Source organism: Cryptomeria japonica, chromosome 6 (genome assembly GCF_030272615.1).
Source record: "Cryptomeria japonica chromosome 6, Sugi_1.0, whole genome shotgun sequence".
In the NCBI taxonomy this organism is placed as follows: Eukaryota; Viridiplantae; Streptophyta; class Pinopsida; order Cupressales; family Cupressaceae; genus Cryptomeria; species Cryptomeria japonica.
In genome coordinates, this window is record NC_081410.1 from 263,669,492 (window position 1) to 263,686,082 (window position 16,591).

The window sequence follows — 16,591 nt, forward strand, 5'->3', positions numbered from 1 at the left end:
AAAGTTTTGCCTACTATGCATGTAAATAATTTAGTGGTGAATAAGGTTAAGTAAATTGGTTGCACTTTAGAAGTGGATTCTAGAATTATTGGCACCATTAGAAAGGCTGGTTTGTTTGCAAAGAAGCATTGTTTAACATCAAGATTCGCCTTAATACTGTTAAGGTTGATGTACTATTTGATCCATGTTCTCAAACTTAATTGACAAAATTGGCCTTAAAACGTTTTTAACACCTTAAGCCATATTGCTTTGGTTTTGGGATGGACCAAAAAAGGTACATGTATGATAGTTAGCAATATATGTAAAATGAAGCTTTCAATTGGTTCCAATTTGGTGATGAAGTGATTGTAGGTGTTGCTCCTTAGATGTTTGTGGGTGTTGTAAAATGAAGCTTTCAATTGGTTCGAACCTAGGACCTTCCATACGCTGCTGGAGTGCTCTACCACTGAGCTACTGGCCCCTCTTGGACTAGTCCATCGTCGGTCTGGGTGTGGCTTATTTCCAACACCAACACCCCCCCTTAAGCCACACCTCTCGTGTGCTTGGGGCTCCTAGCCTGGACCTGGATTTGATACCATGTTGAGACATGGACCAGCTAGGACTCGAACCTAGGGCCTTCCATACGCTGCTGGAGTGCTCTACCACTGAGCTACTGGCCCCTCTTGGACCAGTCCATCGTTGGTCTGGGTGTGGCTTATTTCCAACACCAACACCCCCCGGATCCCATTAGAACTCCGTAGTTAAGCGCGCTTGGGCTGGAGTAGTACTGGGATGGGTGACCTCCCGGTAAGTCCCGGTGTTGCACCCTTCATTTTGATTTTAGTAATCAGACTGAAAGAAACTAACAAAGAAAATATAAATGCGACACATAACACAATGCTATCCTGGGAAAACCTCCCTCTTGGAGGTGAAAAACCCAGCAAGGAATCTTAGATCCGATTAGGTTAAATATAACAGCAAATTACAATATAGCTCCTCTAGGGCATACAAGTAACTTATCTGATTCACAACTCAGATCAGACTTGATCAACTTGCCCAGAATGCAGATTTCAGACCATATGGCGATATTCGCTTGCCCTAGGATGAATGTCTTCAAGTCTGGAGCAGATTCAGCAACCTTGAATCAGGTTCAGCACCCTTGATGCAGGTTTGACACCCTAGGAGCAGGCTCGGTAGACTTAAGTGCGGATTCGGCAGGCCTGTGAATAAGTTCGCCCAGTTAGAAGATGATTCACTGAATAGTTCGTTGCCTTAGAAGTTCGCACAACAGAGGTAGGAGTATTCGCTTGGTTGATTGCCTTTGTGATCCTCAAATGATCTTACTTATATGAGTTCAAGCCCACAACAAACCTTGGTCAGCCTTATTCATTTTGGCACCAAGTCACAAGAATTTGAATACTTTATCTACAAGTTACATCGAATAGATCTTGACCTATTTACAATATACAAGTTATATATTAATCATTCGTCCTATTTAGGGCCTGCCCTTAATCGGATATTACAACTGAGATTTCTACATGTCAAGGCCAACAAGCCACTTGACATTTTGTGCACTAGTTGGCCCTAGAAGGGATCCGACCTAGCTACATAACAACACTCCCTCTTAGCTAGGGAGGATTCCATCTGAATGACCAAGTCACATAGTGACTACCACCATGGCTACTCCCATGGATGAAAGACATGAGTGCTTATTGTCATCTCAACATGACGTTCACCACTCCCAGAAGGTGAACAAGCACATCATACCTACTTGCAGAGGGTGGTTCCACCATGCCTACTCGCAGAGGGTGGAAGAGGGCTTTCACCTCAAATTTCTCCAAGAGAAGAGTGCATCTCCACCATACCTTCTCGCAGAGGGTGGATCCACCATACCTACTTGCAGAGGGTGTAACGAGGGCTTTCACCTCAAACTTCTCCCAGAGAAGAATGCATTAACCAAAAATGTGGCTTCCTCTGAAGCTGAAAGAAAGTGGCTCCCTCTGAGCTTGACAAGCTCTCTCTGAAGCTAAAGATGTCAAGCTCCCTCTAACATTTCCTCCTTTTAGAAAAGTAAGTCTTCATTTGACCTTTGCTCCTCCTGAGATGTCCCTATGCTAACTTCTGCAGAAGAAACAAGAGGAGTAGACCTGAATTTGCAATCCCGAGCAAAATGACCATACTTGTCACACTTAAAGCACTACATGTGAGATAAGTCCTCCTTCTCTTTTGATTTAGGGGCAGGATTTGAATCTCTATCTTTATCCCACTTCCTTCCTTTGCCTTTAACCATATGCGAAGCAAGGACTTGATTCCCTACATCATAATGATCATGCTCAATTCCTCTTGCTGTCAACCATGACTCTTCTTGTATGCAATCTACTCTCAAACGATCAAACTTGGGAAGTTCTGATCTTGCACTAATTCCTTGAATGTAAGACTCCCAAGATGCCGGAAGACCATTGAGAGCAAGCATGGTCAAGTCACTGTCATCTCTCAAATCAGAAATCCTCATGAAGTATGCTATGATGGATTCACCTTTCATCATCTTGATGTGATGAAGTTGCTGCTTCAAAGCTAGGGCACGGCTGGTGTTGTTGATTTCGTACATCTCTTCCAATGTCTTAAACATTTCGCTGGCAGTCTTCAGCTTGGAGATGATAGGTACAATATGATCCTTCACTGAGTCAACCAGCATTCTCTGAGCTTGAAAATCTTTCTTCCTCCATGAAGTCTTTTCCTCTTCTGCCTTAGGTTCAATGGATGATCTCTCCACAAAGTCTGCAAGATCACTTCCATTCAATGCAGGCATGATTCAGAATCTCCATGACGTGAAGTTGGATGCACCATCCAATCTATCTTCAACCTTGAGACAGTTCAACATTTCGATGAAGTGATAAGAGCAAATAGGAAGAGGAGGAACAACTACAATCAATCTGATTACCCCTAATTCGAACCAAGCTCTGATACCATGTTGATTTTAGTAATTAGACTGAAAGAAACTAACAAAGAAAATATAAATGCAACACATAACACAATGCTATCCTGGGAAAACCTCCCTCTTGGAGGTGAAAAACCCAGCAAGAAATCTCAGATCCGATTAGGTTAAATATAACAGCAAATTACAATGTAGCTCCTCTAGGGCATACGAGTAACTTATCTGATTCACAACTCAGATCAGACTTGATCAACTTGCCCAGAATGCAGATTTCAGACCATATGGCGATATTCGCATGCCCTAGGATGAATGTCTTCAGGTCTGGAGCAGATTCAGCAACCTTTAATCAGGTTCAGCACCCTTGATGCAGGTTCGACACCCTAGGAGCAGGCTCGGTAGACTTAAGAGCGGATTCGGCAGGCCTGTGAATAAGTTCGCCCAGTTAGAAGATGATTCACTGAATAGTTCGCTGCCTTAGAAGTTCGCACAGCAGAGGTAGGAGTATTCGCTTGGTTGATTGCCTTTGTGATCCTCAAATGATCTATCTTATATGAGTTCAAGGCCACAACAAACCTTGGTCGGCCTTTTTCATTTTGGCGCCAAGTCACAAGAATTTGAATACTTTATCTACAAGTTACATCGAATAGGTCTTGACCTATTTACAATTTACAAGTTATATATTAATCATTCGCCCTATTTAGGGCCTGCCCTTAATCGGATATTACAACTGAGATTTCTAAATGTCAAGGCCGACAGGCCACTTGACATTTTGTGCACTAGGTCGGCCCTATAAGGGATCCGACCTAGCTACATAGCAACAACCTTATCAAGAGTGGAAAGAGTTTCATCTTGTTTGCTAGTAAAAACAAAGAGCAGCCTAACGAGATCTTGAATCTTCATAGGAAGATGAGTGGCAACAGCAGAATCCTTTCTTTGAAGAAAACTAAAGTTGAACAAGTTCCTTCATGTTCAAGCATGCAATCATTGTATAATCCAGACAGTTGGAGAAAGAGGTATTCTAAATTTAGGCTAATGTTTGTTTTGTGGTAGAAGGTGAGGTGACATATGTGTCATCAGTCGAGGGGTTCATCCACTCTCATCTGTTGGGTCTCTATAGCTTTGTATTGGGGAGGTATGATCCATAAAAGGATTTGGTACTTCTACTCATAGAAGCATAAATCCTCAAAAAATCTTGACTTTGGTGATTTTAATAAAATCCTTGGTTGAAACAATTTGCCCCCCAAAAATCGCGATTTAATCAGCTGCAGTTATTAAAGATGTCAAACAATTTTTAAGAGTTTAAATTGCAAAAGATTCATGTAAAAATTACGAAAAAAAATCTTGGGATCCCCCCAAAAATTGCGATTTAATCAGCTGTGATTTCCAAAGATGTTCAACAATTTTAAGAGTTTAAATTGCAAAAAAATCATGTAAAATTATGAAAAAAAATTCTTGGGAAACACAATTGCTATCCACCAACTTGTTGTGAAACCATAACCATGTGGAATCGCTATTTAATCAGGCTTTTTTCATTTTTTTAAGCACAAAACGGAGCATTATTGTCTTGGGACGTGGTTCACCATTAGAGATTTGCCAGATTTCATCAAGTTGTTGAGGCAAATTGTAGGTAGGTGACCTTGAATGAACGCATATTTCTAATAGATGTGAAGGACATTAAAATAGAGACATTTTCTTTGGTATGCTTTTATGTTTGATGTTAAGGACATTAACTTGGAATGGTTCAGAGATGTGCTGTTTTTTTCTCAATATTCCACACTGCTGTCATTTGCCTTAGGCTCATAGTAATGCTTTCCTTGTATATAAATACGAAGACACAATTTATTGGGAAATAGTAGGCAATTTCATAAATACTAAGGCTTCTATTTGATCTTTTTAACATGTCTAAACAATATAAGAGTACTTACCAAAAGTAAACATAGAAAGGCAATCTAAATTGAAACGAAACTCTATTGGCTTGATATCAACATAAAGAGGTTTGTTTTCCTGGAATTCTTGTGATCTCGACTATTCAAAAGAATTTTAATATTTCAACTGTCAACAATAATACCAAGGTAGGTGTTTAGATTATTAAGGTTAGGTTGAGACAAATTTCCTTTTCAGATGCTACTAACAAAGTGTGATAATTTGGCTTTAATTTGACACTGGCTATCAAGTTTTAATGACAAGCAGGTAGGGTATTGACATCAAGTAGGAAGTAGAAGTATATACATAACAGTATATAGACATTTTGGAATTGGAAGCAGAATGGTTCCTATTTGAAAGAAAAAAATCAGCTTGTAGTGCTGGAAAAATTAATTGGAACAATAATTTATATGAGAATGAAGGATTGTTATGGTTATATGTAAATTTCCTATATATTCTGCAGGCTTAATGCTTTGCTAATTATTGAAACTCATTGCTTAAATGCATGCGTTGCACGTGTTAGGTAACTACATTCCATTTAGGATCCTCACATACATGGAGGTTCAGAAGGCCTGCAGGGAGTATGGTAGCAGTACATGAATGCTTTGTACATATATACTGTAGCATTCCATTCCTGTCAAAATAGGTATCAGGCAAACTAATACATGCTTGAGAGAAGTCATGCTGTAGTCTTGTGGGCTTATCTAATCCCTCTCAAAGCAGGCCTCATATATTTTCTCTTTAATGATCGTGATAGATTTCACTAGCAACTATCCCATTGAAAGGGAATGTTCCTTGTGCTTTGATTTTTTATTGAAAATTGTACCTATAATCTCTCAATTTCTCAACTCAAAGTGTGTCAATGTATTTTAACTCCATCATCCACTTATATGCTAAATCAAGGAAAATTTACTTGAATAATAATAGCTAAAATTGTGGCTCAAATAGTTGCTTTCTTGTTTTGTACTACCAGGTCTTTATTGTCAAATGGAAAAATATTTAACACTCCATTTACTGTTTTACAAATATGCTAAAATAGTATCAAGGAGAACATTTCAATATCATTTGTGGTCTTTTGAGATGTAAGATTCTGTTTCAATGTATAGCGTAGCATTCCATGCATGTTAAATAGGTATATCAGGCAAACTAATACATGACTTGAGAGAAGTCATGCCCTAGTCTTGTGGGCTTATCTTAATCCCTCTTGAAGCAGGCCTCATATATTTTCTTTTTTAACAATCCAAAAAGATTTCAGCATCAACTGTCCCATTGAAAGGGAATGTTCCTTGTGCTTTGATTTTTCATTGACACTTGTACTTATAATCTCTCAAATTCTCAACTCAAAGTTCATCAATGTTTTTAACTCCATCCACTTATATGCAAATTCAAGGAAAATTTACTTGAATGCTAATAGCATAGATTGTGGCTCAAATAGTTGCTCTCTTCTTTATACCAGTACGTCTTTATTATCTAATGGAAAAGTATTTAACACTCCCTTTAGTGTTTTTACAAATCTGCTAAAATAGTTATCACTGAAAACATTTCGATATCTTACGGTCTTTTGAGATGTAAGATTCTGTTTCAAAAGCATTTTCTATTACTCTATCGTGAGCTATTTGATTCAAAACCTATTATGTTGAACTTTGCAATTGCTTCCTTTGTCATATAATTTCCCTTTCACACTGTTCTAGAAATTGCAAGTATTGTTAAATCACAAATTTGAACCAGTTGTTTCCTGTTTTGTAATTTTATGATGTTCCTTGTGCTTTGATTTTAATCACTTTCTTGAGCCCGCCGAGGATTTTGAGATCCTGTAGGTCAGCTTGGATAGTCATGAGGTTGAACGACTTAGGAGAGGCTTTGAACTAGGAGCTTCATCATCAGGACCTGCAGCTCTCTAGCATAACTCTATTTGTAGTAGCAAGAGTCATTGGTTATGTTTGATTTTTGGAACTTTGTACCTAGTTTATAGGTCAACTTTGTACAAACTATAGTGTAATTGGAAATTTTCAACTGTAACTGTCTAGTTAATATTTATGCACTATGAAATATGCTTTGTTCAATGCATTGTAATTAGTGGTATGATTATAAACAACAAAATCCTAATTTCTATATTTCATGGGTTAAAACTCTATTTAATTTGATTTTTACATTTTTTTCGAAGTCTGATTTTTTTCCGATTTTTCCAAAAAAAACCTTGAACTCATGGTTTGCTGTTATTTTCCCAAAACAGTTTTTGCTGTGAAGAGGGGACAATGTCTTGAATGCTAAAAAATGTATCAAATGGTTAGGGACACAAAAATGTAGGGTCTTGGTAGGAGAGAAATTCCAAAATTGAGTTTCATGCTTTCAGTGCCACAATCATGGGTTGCAGCAGGCAGCTAAATTGAAACTGCCTCTCTACTGAAAGCGGTGAATTCATTATGTCAATTTGTGGCATTGAGTGATATTTCAGTTCTTGGTATTTGCTCATTTTGGCAGAGTTGCTCGGTCGCTTTGCCTACCTTGGCTACCTGAAGCATTATAAAGTTATATATACCCTGTTGGGTTGTCTAGTAAATTTGTAATCATCTTAGATGCTTGTAATGCATGTTTTAGAGCTGTAATAGGAGATTTTGCTGAAATTTTTAAGTTTCTATGACTGTTCCATAACAAAGGTAAGGGAATTAAAGAGAGTTCTGATGGTTTGGTTTGAGCTTACGACCAGAGGTGTTCAAGCTCTTTTTTCAAGCCTGGGTGGCTTAGGCCTTTTGCAAATGCTATTTTGGAGTACAAAAGTGAGATATAGCTCATGTTTCAGCTGGAGTTTCAACTTTAAGTAGTTTTCTTCATGGTATATTAGTCTCCTATCTTGTTTGGTCTTTTCTCTCCTATTTACCTATCCTTGTTTATTCATGCTTAACAAGTTCAGTCTTTTATGCACTTTTCATCTTAAGGTTAAATCAGTTTGTTGGGGTTTTCAGTGTTGTACAGTTACCTGAGTTTATGGACAATTTAACTCAATTGGATCAGAATTTCATACATTTATTATTTTCCATTTTTAGAGTGCCAGGGACTTCTCCATTTTGATATGGCATCTCATTCAAGACAATACATAATTTTAGATTTTATAACCAGTGACGTATTTGAATTTAAATTTTCCATTTTTTTTTGAATGTACTGCTGGAAAGTTTCCATAGACATCTATACTTCGTTAAATTTACAAATTAGTGCCTTGATCACCACAGCTGAAAGGTCTTATTCCAACCTTTTATAGTTGAGCTTTATGACTGGGATGGAAATGGTTGCTAGAAAACAACTGCTAACATGCTGATGGGAATATTAAGAACCTTCGCCTCATTTTTCTGAATTCCAGTAACCATATCATGAAGCAAATGGGAGAACATCTCCATTTCTGGTTTCTCATGCACTCACGCCCCTGGAGCCAAAGGCTTATGCTTCTTACTTAATGAGATTGAATTTTAGGTTTTAGGATGCTCTCTGCTTTATTTCTTGCAACAGGGTGACAAATTACTACAACTCAATATTTTATGTACACTGTATAATACTTATCCAAGTAATAAGCTGAAGGATAATTGGTACAGTGAAAAGAGGATTATATAAAAATTATATTTGTATTGATAATGAAGTTTGAAATGATCATAATATTTTAGGATATGAGGTAAAGAGAATCAAAGGGATATACGTCAGGAGACACATCCATTCAGCTACTTATTGAACTAATTAGGCTCATAAGAAAATCTCTCTGCTTGAGATGTTTTGTCCTCAAAGACATATGGATTGGAGAATACATGGCCGGAAAAATTATCTTTTGGAAATGTTTTTCTTGATAGATTCTTCTACTTGTATATTTTATAAATTTTCTTCTTTGCAACTTCTTGAACAGCATCTATCTGACCACTAATGCTGTCCTCCCCTTAAGTCAGTTTGTCTATTCTGATTAGTTAGTTAGTGGGGGTATGGATCCCTTATATATATATTGCAGATTTTCTCCTTTGAGTTGATGAAAAGATTTTGTAACATATTCAATTCTTGTAGCCAATAAACATCCAAGAATATTGCATATCCCACCAGAAGGAAGGCATAAAATTTCCTAAAGTAGATAATTCTGCATTGTCAATTTGATCTCAAAGCAGTTATCTTGACAAGTTGTAATGGCACCATTAGCGATCAAGACATCAAAATCCTTTGCTAGGTAAACAAATAATCCTACTGCGCTAGGTGAGGAAATGTAAAAATATAATGCATCTGGATAGAATGAGTGAGGACCAACTTCCATTGGGTGGATTGCTATCAAACTCAAAGCTGTTTGAACTCATAATTTCCATACTTTCTGTACATATGTCATTTCAAACTTGGTGTCACCTTCATGAAAGTAGACTGTCTTACAGCTGTCAGCTTGTCTAGATTCCTGTTTTGGTTTTCTTTGTTGGAGCCGTGCTACTCTGAATTTGATTCTGCTTTGATTGTAAATCATTATGTAGTTTCCTGTTGGTGTCACATTTATTGCTTTATCATGTGAGCTTTATTCTTTGGATCTTGGATGGTTTCTTATCTTATGCACATATAATTCATTGTTAATATTGGATCAAGGCCTCTATAAATTTCCAATAACAAATTTTTAGGAATATTCTTGAAAAAAAGTGACTAAAGTCTACCAAACCAAAAATATTAACCTATTGATTTGCTTTGATGCACTTTGTGTCAATTGACTCAAATAATTAGTTCCTTTAGATTCAAATTCCAAACATCGCCAACAAAGTCATTCCAGGCTCCATCATTTCCTGAAATGGCCAGTTACACTGCTTGCATGCCAGTTTCTTGAAGGCATAAACCAGTGATAGTAATTAATTCTGCATATTAGTAGGGTTTATAAAAAATGTTTTTTCCTTTTGATCACCCAGTCTAGCCTTGTGAGGATCATCACATCCACTTGGTCTGAACCTTTTTTTCGTCAAGAGTGTCTTCTTTATTTTCTCTTTTAGTTTTTAAAAAATGTAAAAGCTTTCTATTGCACTTAATTATTTTATATTACACAAATAACTTCGGAAAAGATCATAGTAGACCTTTTTGTTACATAAACTTTTCACTAAAGTCTACCTTTTGATTTTAGTAAAATCTGTTGAATCTTTTATTATAACACCTATGATTTCTTGGAAGCTTGCAGCTTAAACTTTAGTGTGGCTCTTCAAAAGAACCATCTTATATGGCTGAATTTTCAGGCCGTGCCCTAACATGGCTGAAATTTTTAACACAGGTTCAGGACAAGCTCCTCCAACTTGTTCTGTCTTTCCATTAATGATTAATTCTTGTATTTCCTCTTCAGTTAGTTGAGGACACCTTATTTTAAATCCTTCTTGGGTCTGTGCATAAATTTTACTAGCCACCATAATGATTTTGTTTTCCAACAAAACCATTGAATTAATTGGCTAGAAATTCTGTTCATTGATGGATTCATCCAGCAGATTTGGCTTTGTCTGTTCCATTTCCACAAGGTTTTTGTCTCTACAGATCCTATCTATCATATCCAGACTGAACTGTTATCAAATTATCATGTTCTTTGTTAGTGCACAAGCTTGAATGTGATGTCCACATCCTATACATGAAAACCCATCTAGCCTCAAATACATGTGTTGTCCAGGTGTGGCAAGCCTTGGACACTAGTTAACAAGTAGGTATAAGAATTGTACATAGTAATTAGTAGCTCAAGCAGTTAGATTTGCATATCAATAAAGACTGTAGTATCAAGATCTTATTGTGGGAAAATCGTCTTATTCATAAGACTTCACGATTTTCCTATCAAGCATCAAGATAAAGATGCAGAAGTAAAGCACAAGAGGTTTGACATGCTATCCACCCATTCTCATGATCAAGGAATGAAGATTTTAAGAGTATTTGGTTTCATCAATATCAAGCATACAATATATTGAGCCCACATGATGTCAAGTATGACAACCTTGCTGATAACCCATCTTATACACATAGAGATCATGGCCCTTACCATCAATTACAGTGAAACCAATGTGATCAAAATAACAGACAGTAAATCCATAATCTGATATGTTCATAAGATGGTATCCTGTCTTCATCAAGATAACATGAAGGAAGTATGATAGCATGGATACAGCAATACTCAAGGATCATAATATTAATGCCACACAGAAGCATATATATCGTAGCAGCAGTTCATGAGGAAGTCTTATATGCTTCAATCATATATGAAGACAAATCCTTATCGGTATCACTACCATAACATCTATCCATTATTATCACTGTGTAATGGCCTCGATCATAGACAGAAGACTGTCATAATCAGCCATCAATCATTATCGTGGGAGGAAGATTTATCATATATAAAGACAATTCATATTGATATTATCATATCTTTAATGTAGAAATATCATATTATCCTCATGGTGGAAGAAGGATTTGCAGGTTGATGAATATATCATTCATTAAACAATTTCAATCAGCAAATGATTAGTTAAGAGGTGATCACAAAAGGATTAATTAATCCTTATCAAATGATGCAATTAAGGAATAAGGAAGAGATGCAATTTAGGGGAAGGTATGTCCATTCCCAATCCAAAAACGCAACTCTTCAATCCCACAGGATATTTAATGAGGAACGAACTTATTCCAAGGCATCATTGGATTTTGTCTTTTATCTCTATTTGTATCCATTACTGGATCTGCTCGATTGAGCATCTGCCTTTGGCATTAAATCAGGTTGCATACTTCAGGTGAGAAATCAGGAACAGCACCAATATGTATTTGCATATTTCCAAAGACCAATCAGACACAGCAACATAGCAATCATTGCTATCATCAACTTAGGAGGAGGCTCATAGCTATCTTTCATCGATAAATCATGGAGAGCAGAGATCTATTGCAGATTGGATCATCTTACCCATGCATAATTGCCAAGATTATATCAGAGACTTCAGATATATTACATCCAATCAATCAAGTTCTATTTGCAGACTATATAGTACTTGTATTATTATATATTGATTATATGTTTCAGAATTGATATACTGTCATTCTATTAAATATTTATTATCAGCATTCATAAGGATTTTGTGTTTTTGACAAGAAGTCTCTTGCAATTGATTTACAAGTTAATTGTTTGCTTCTTCCTAAGGGGTAACATAAGGGAACATTACACTGAATGACAAATTTTAGTACCAGATATATATTTGAGCTCTGTTCTTTGGCGGGACTTTTTTTGGTAAAAGTTTTCACAGATGTTTTTTGTTTCAACATCTTGAATCAAGTTATATAAATGATTTGAAAGAGAGGCAACCATGTGGGCATAAACTCTATGAAAGTTTTAAAAAGCTCCCTCAAAATAGCAGTTGGTTCAGACAAATAGAGGATTATATAAAAAACAATATATTTATTTCTATCAATACACCAGTACAAAGATGAGAGATGATTAAATTTTAGCATGCTAGACATATAGTCATCAAAGGAGTGTGTATCAAGGGACATATCAATGGATTTAATTATTTAATATATTAGGTTCATTGTAATGTCCCCTATTTGTGAATGCTCCAATTTAGCGCTAAATCACAATTTCCAACTGAACAAGAGCAGGGTTATAGATATCTTTCACCTGATTGAGACCCTGCAAAACAGGTTCTATTTACAACAATAATTCATAAAACAAATCTTCTTAATTAGGAATCATTACAGCATATAGCAGAAATATCGATTTAATCATAAGATATCTTAAATATGTTTGGGGAAGCTCAACCATGGGAGAGCTAGGATGAGGTGACTTGATAAGGTACCTTAGCGATCCTCTACCCTAGGCCCAAGAGTGGATATACCATCCCTCTTGGCCTCATGTCGCCTGTGCCATCCATATGAGGTGGTGTACCTAGTGAGATGTCCTATAACCATTCCCCTTCATCTTCCAATCCATTTGCCACTTCCTTTGATTGGACTTCTTGGTATATTAATTCTCCATGATAGAGGGATGAGGAGTATTCACACTAGGGTGCCCAAAGCCCATCCCTTCTGAAAGCCCAAAGGTAGTACCCCTTGTATCCCCATGGCCTCATGGGACCATTCGTAATGAGCAGATACAAATAATATTCATCATGCTATGTGTAAAGAACTCATACCAAACCACAAGTATGTTCGAACTGCTGTACATTCAATTATTAATATTCAATCTGATCTGTCTGATTTGATGCCTCCTTAGATGCTGAATGTTGTTCTTCTTATACCCCTCCATCAGGGTGGAGGGTTATGTCTTTCCCTTAAGTGGTGACCATTGAATGGGTGGTGTCCCTTTTTAACTGTGACTCTTCATGCCTCCTCTTGCTTTACCCGCTTTCTTAATGTGTTATTGTTTATTCTTAAACTAATCTTTCATCCTGTTTAGAGTGAAGAGCGCACAGGCAATACTGAGAGGGGGGGTGGTGGGGGGGGGGGGGGGGTTGAATCAGTATTGCAGATATTTTAAACTTTTAAAAAACTAGAAACTACATAAAACATGAAAAAGCAAACATCAAAACACATACATGAGATTTATCGTGGAAAACCCTTTCGGGTAAAAAACCACGGCATCAAATAGATTTCATTACAATAAATGGGCACCAACCCAAATGGCAAAAGACCAATCAGTTTACAAAGAGCACCAACTCTCTGAAGAATACTCTCAGCAAAGATGAAGCACCCACTCCACCTGATTGAGGTCCCAACCTCAACCTCTCTGCTAAAACAAAAATAGAATCCAGACTAGCTTTTTAAAATAATGATCCTAAGACTTCTTTTCCATGTATATGCTTTCAAGCACTGCGTTTTTATTATATATAGATATATTTAAAAACCTCCGTTCAAAACATCATTTCACATAAAACCTTCACCTTCAGAAAACACCTGATGCACCTTACACATAAATTTCACGTCGCTGTTTGCTTCCAGCTAGTGTGTTAAAAAAAGGAACTCATGCCTTGATTTTCTTACAGCTCCAACAGTAATATCCAGCCTCCTTTTTCCTAATAAAAATCACCTTCAGGCATCACTCCACACGATGTATATGCTCCATGGCTTCACAAAGATGCATATATTTTGAAAGAGAGCTACGACTCAATCTACCAGACGGCACACACACCGATAGCAGTTCGTGTCTTAGCATGTTCAAAAACATACTCCTACACAACAAAGAATCGCCTTCATGCCCAGAATCTTCGGTTTTTTAAAACGGCTCAGATAAAAATTAAGAGGCACAGGAAAAATCAAAACAGACGTCTGCCACCAACCTTTGGCAATCAAATCCAATCAAATAAATATGCACACCCATGATGTTCAAATCCACACATTTCTTCTTCTTGCCCAAAAAATATGCACAGCACAGAAAATTTAGACTTCCCCACCCAAGTAATCCCATTATATGCTAGTATAAGAAATGGATTTCCTTTTTTTATCGGTCTCTCTACAAAACAAAGAATCACCTACACACAACAAAGAATTGCCTTCATGCCCAGAATCTTCCCTTTTTTTTAAACGGCTCAGATAAAAATTAAGAGGCACAGGAAAAATCAAAACAGATGTCTGCCACCAACCTTTGGCAATCGAATCCAATCAAATAAATATGCACACCCATGATGTTCGAATCCACGCACTTCTTCCTGCCAAAAAAATACGCACAGCACAGAAAATTCAGACTTCTCCACCGAAGTAATCCCATTATACGCTAGTATAAGAAATGAATTTCCCTTTTTTATCGGCCTACACACAACAAAGAATCGCCTACACACAACAAAGAATAGCCTTCATGCCCAGAATCTTCCGTTTTTTAAAACGGCTCAGATAAAAATTAAGAGGCACAGGAAAAATAAAAACAGAAGTCTGCCACCAACCTTTGGCAATCAAATCCAATCAAATAAAGATGCACACCCATGATGTTCGAATCCACGCACCACTTCTTCCTGCCAAAAAAATACGCACAGCACGGAAAATTCAGACTCCTCCACCCGAGTAATCCCATCATACGCTAGTATAAGAAATGGATTTCCTTTTTTTATCGGTCTCTCTACAAAACAAGACTTCAGCACCACTTTACTGCCCACAACGTGAGAATTAATGACTTCAGAACCGTTTTATAAAACTTGAAAGTGCTATATTCCACTAATATTTAAAAAAAAACGGATGAATAAAGACATCCAGAAATTATATCCACCATTTAAAAAAAACATCATATGCCTCAATACTAGACTCAATGAGAAAATTTTCTGACGGATTAATTCTCAAGCATTCCACGAACTCCACACTAAAGCGTTTTTTTTAAACACTGCCAAAAACGTCTTCCGCAAATGTAGAGAGCACGACTTCCAGGTTTTTCGCCATCCCCACAATTGAACATACTGACATCCTTCAAATCACACGAATCAAAAAGAGCACCTCAATTGACAATAACGAATTCCTTTATTTAGCACACATCTGGCAGCCACTATTAAAGTTTTTTTTTCTTAATACGTTTCCCACGATATGCCAATAAACGAGACATAGAACCCACGATGCCTGAAGCCACCATAAATACGATCTCACTTCACTAGAACTTATGATGGCACATAAATCTGACATAGTAGCTGACACAGTGACAAGTAGGCACACAACTAGTTGAAGCTGACAGCCAGACACGTCACTACAATATGCCAATAAAAGAGACATAGAACCCACGATGCCTAAAGCCACCATAATACGATTTCACTTCACTAGAAAATACGATGGTACACAAACCTGACATAGCAGCTGACACAGTGACAAGTAGGCACACAACTAGCTGAAGCTTACAGCCAGACACCTCAAGCAGCCAACTAGGCACCTCAACCAACCAAGCAAGCAGCTGGAGCAATCAGGCAAGGAGCTGAAGCAGGTCAAGCACCTCAAGCATGTCAAGCAGCTCAACCAAAATTAAGATCATCTAATGAATAAACAGCAGCTTGAAAGGCACTTCAAACTTATTCCAATATTACTTGACACAGGCTTGACAAAAACCACTTGACATCAATGACAAACTGTGTAACATAGAGGAGATCGCTACTGCTAGAGGGAGAGAGGGTCGATCAAATGGTAAGTTTCATTATCTCTATTCTGTAATACCCCGATTGTCAAAACTGTGAAGTCTTCATAAGACAATTTGATCTTTGCGAGTAACTGTTTCACTTAATACTGGGTTGGGTCATGACATTCATAATAATATTAGTTGACATCCGTTTCTTGTCAAAAGCTTTGCTGTTAGCAATACTGGGTTGGGTCATGACATTCATAATAATATTAGTTGACATCCGTTTCTTGTCAAAAGCTTTGCTGTTAGCAAGGAATGTGAACCAAATTATGTCCACCCTATGAAATAAATTGGTACTTCTCCTTGTTATCTTGAAACTTTGGATAAGTGTAACTGATACATATATTGGTTTATGTACTTGTCACAAAAGAATCTACTTATGCTTTTCTTCATTCCACGAGTCTTAGTATATTGACAGATTCTCTGTTTTCTATGACATACATATTTTCAGCTTTTCTTCATTTCACGAGTCTGAGGATACTTACAGATTCTCTATTTTCTATTGCATACATATTTTCTATTCCCTCAAATTAAGCTTGGGACTTATTCATTATGGGCAACGTACAGTTCTTAGACATCTTCTAGATTGTTCTTTTATCCTGAATTCCAAATTTTGAATAGTTTGGAATTCTAATATAACTTGATTTTCCATATGGGTTTTCAAAAGTGTA

At 37.0% G+C, this 16,591-nt stretch overlaps 1 protein-coding gene and 1 pseudogene across 3 annotated transcripts in view; both read left to right on the forward strand.

Annotated features, from left to right (window-relative positions):
- LOC131062598 (WD repeat-containing protein 26 homolog) overlaps window positions 1-16,591 on the forward strand; it is a 60,168-nt gene that overhangs the window by 27,363 nt on the left and 16,214 nt on the right. The gene's annotated exons all lie outside the window — the stretch shown is intronic.
- LOC131062632 (5S ribosomal RNA) lies at window positions 686-808 on the forward strand (annotated as a pseudogene).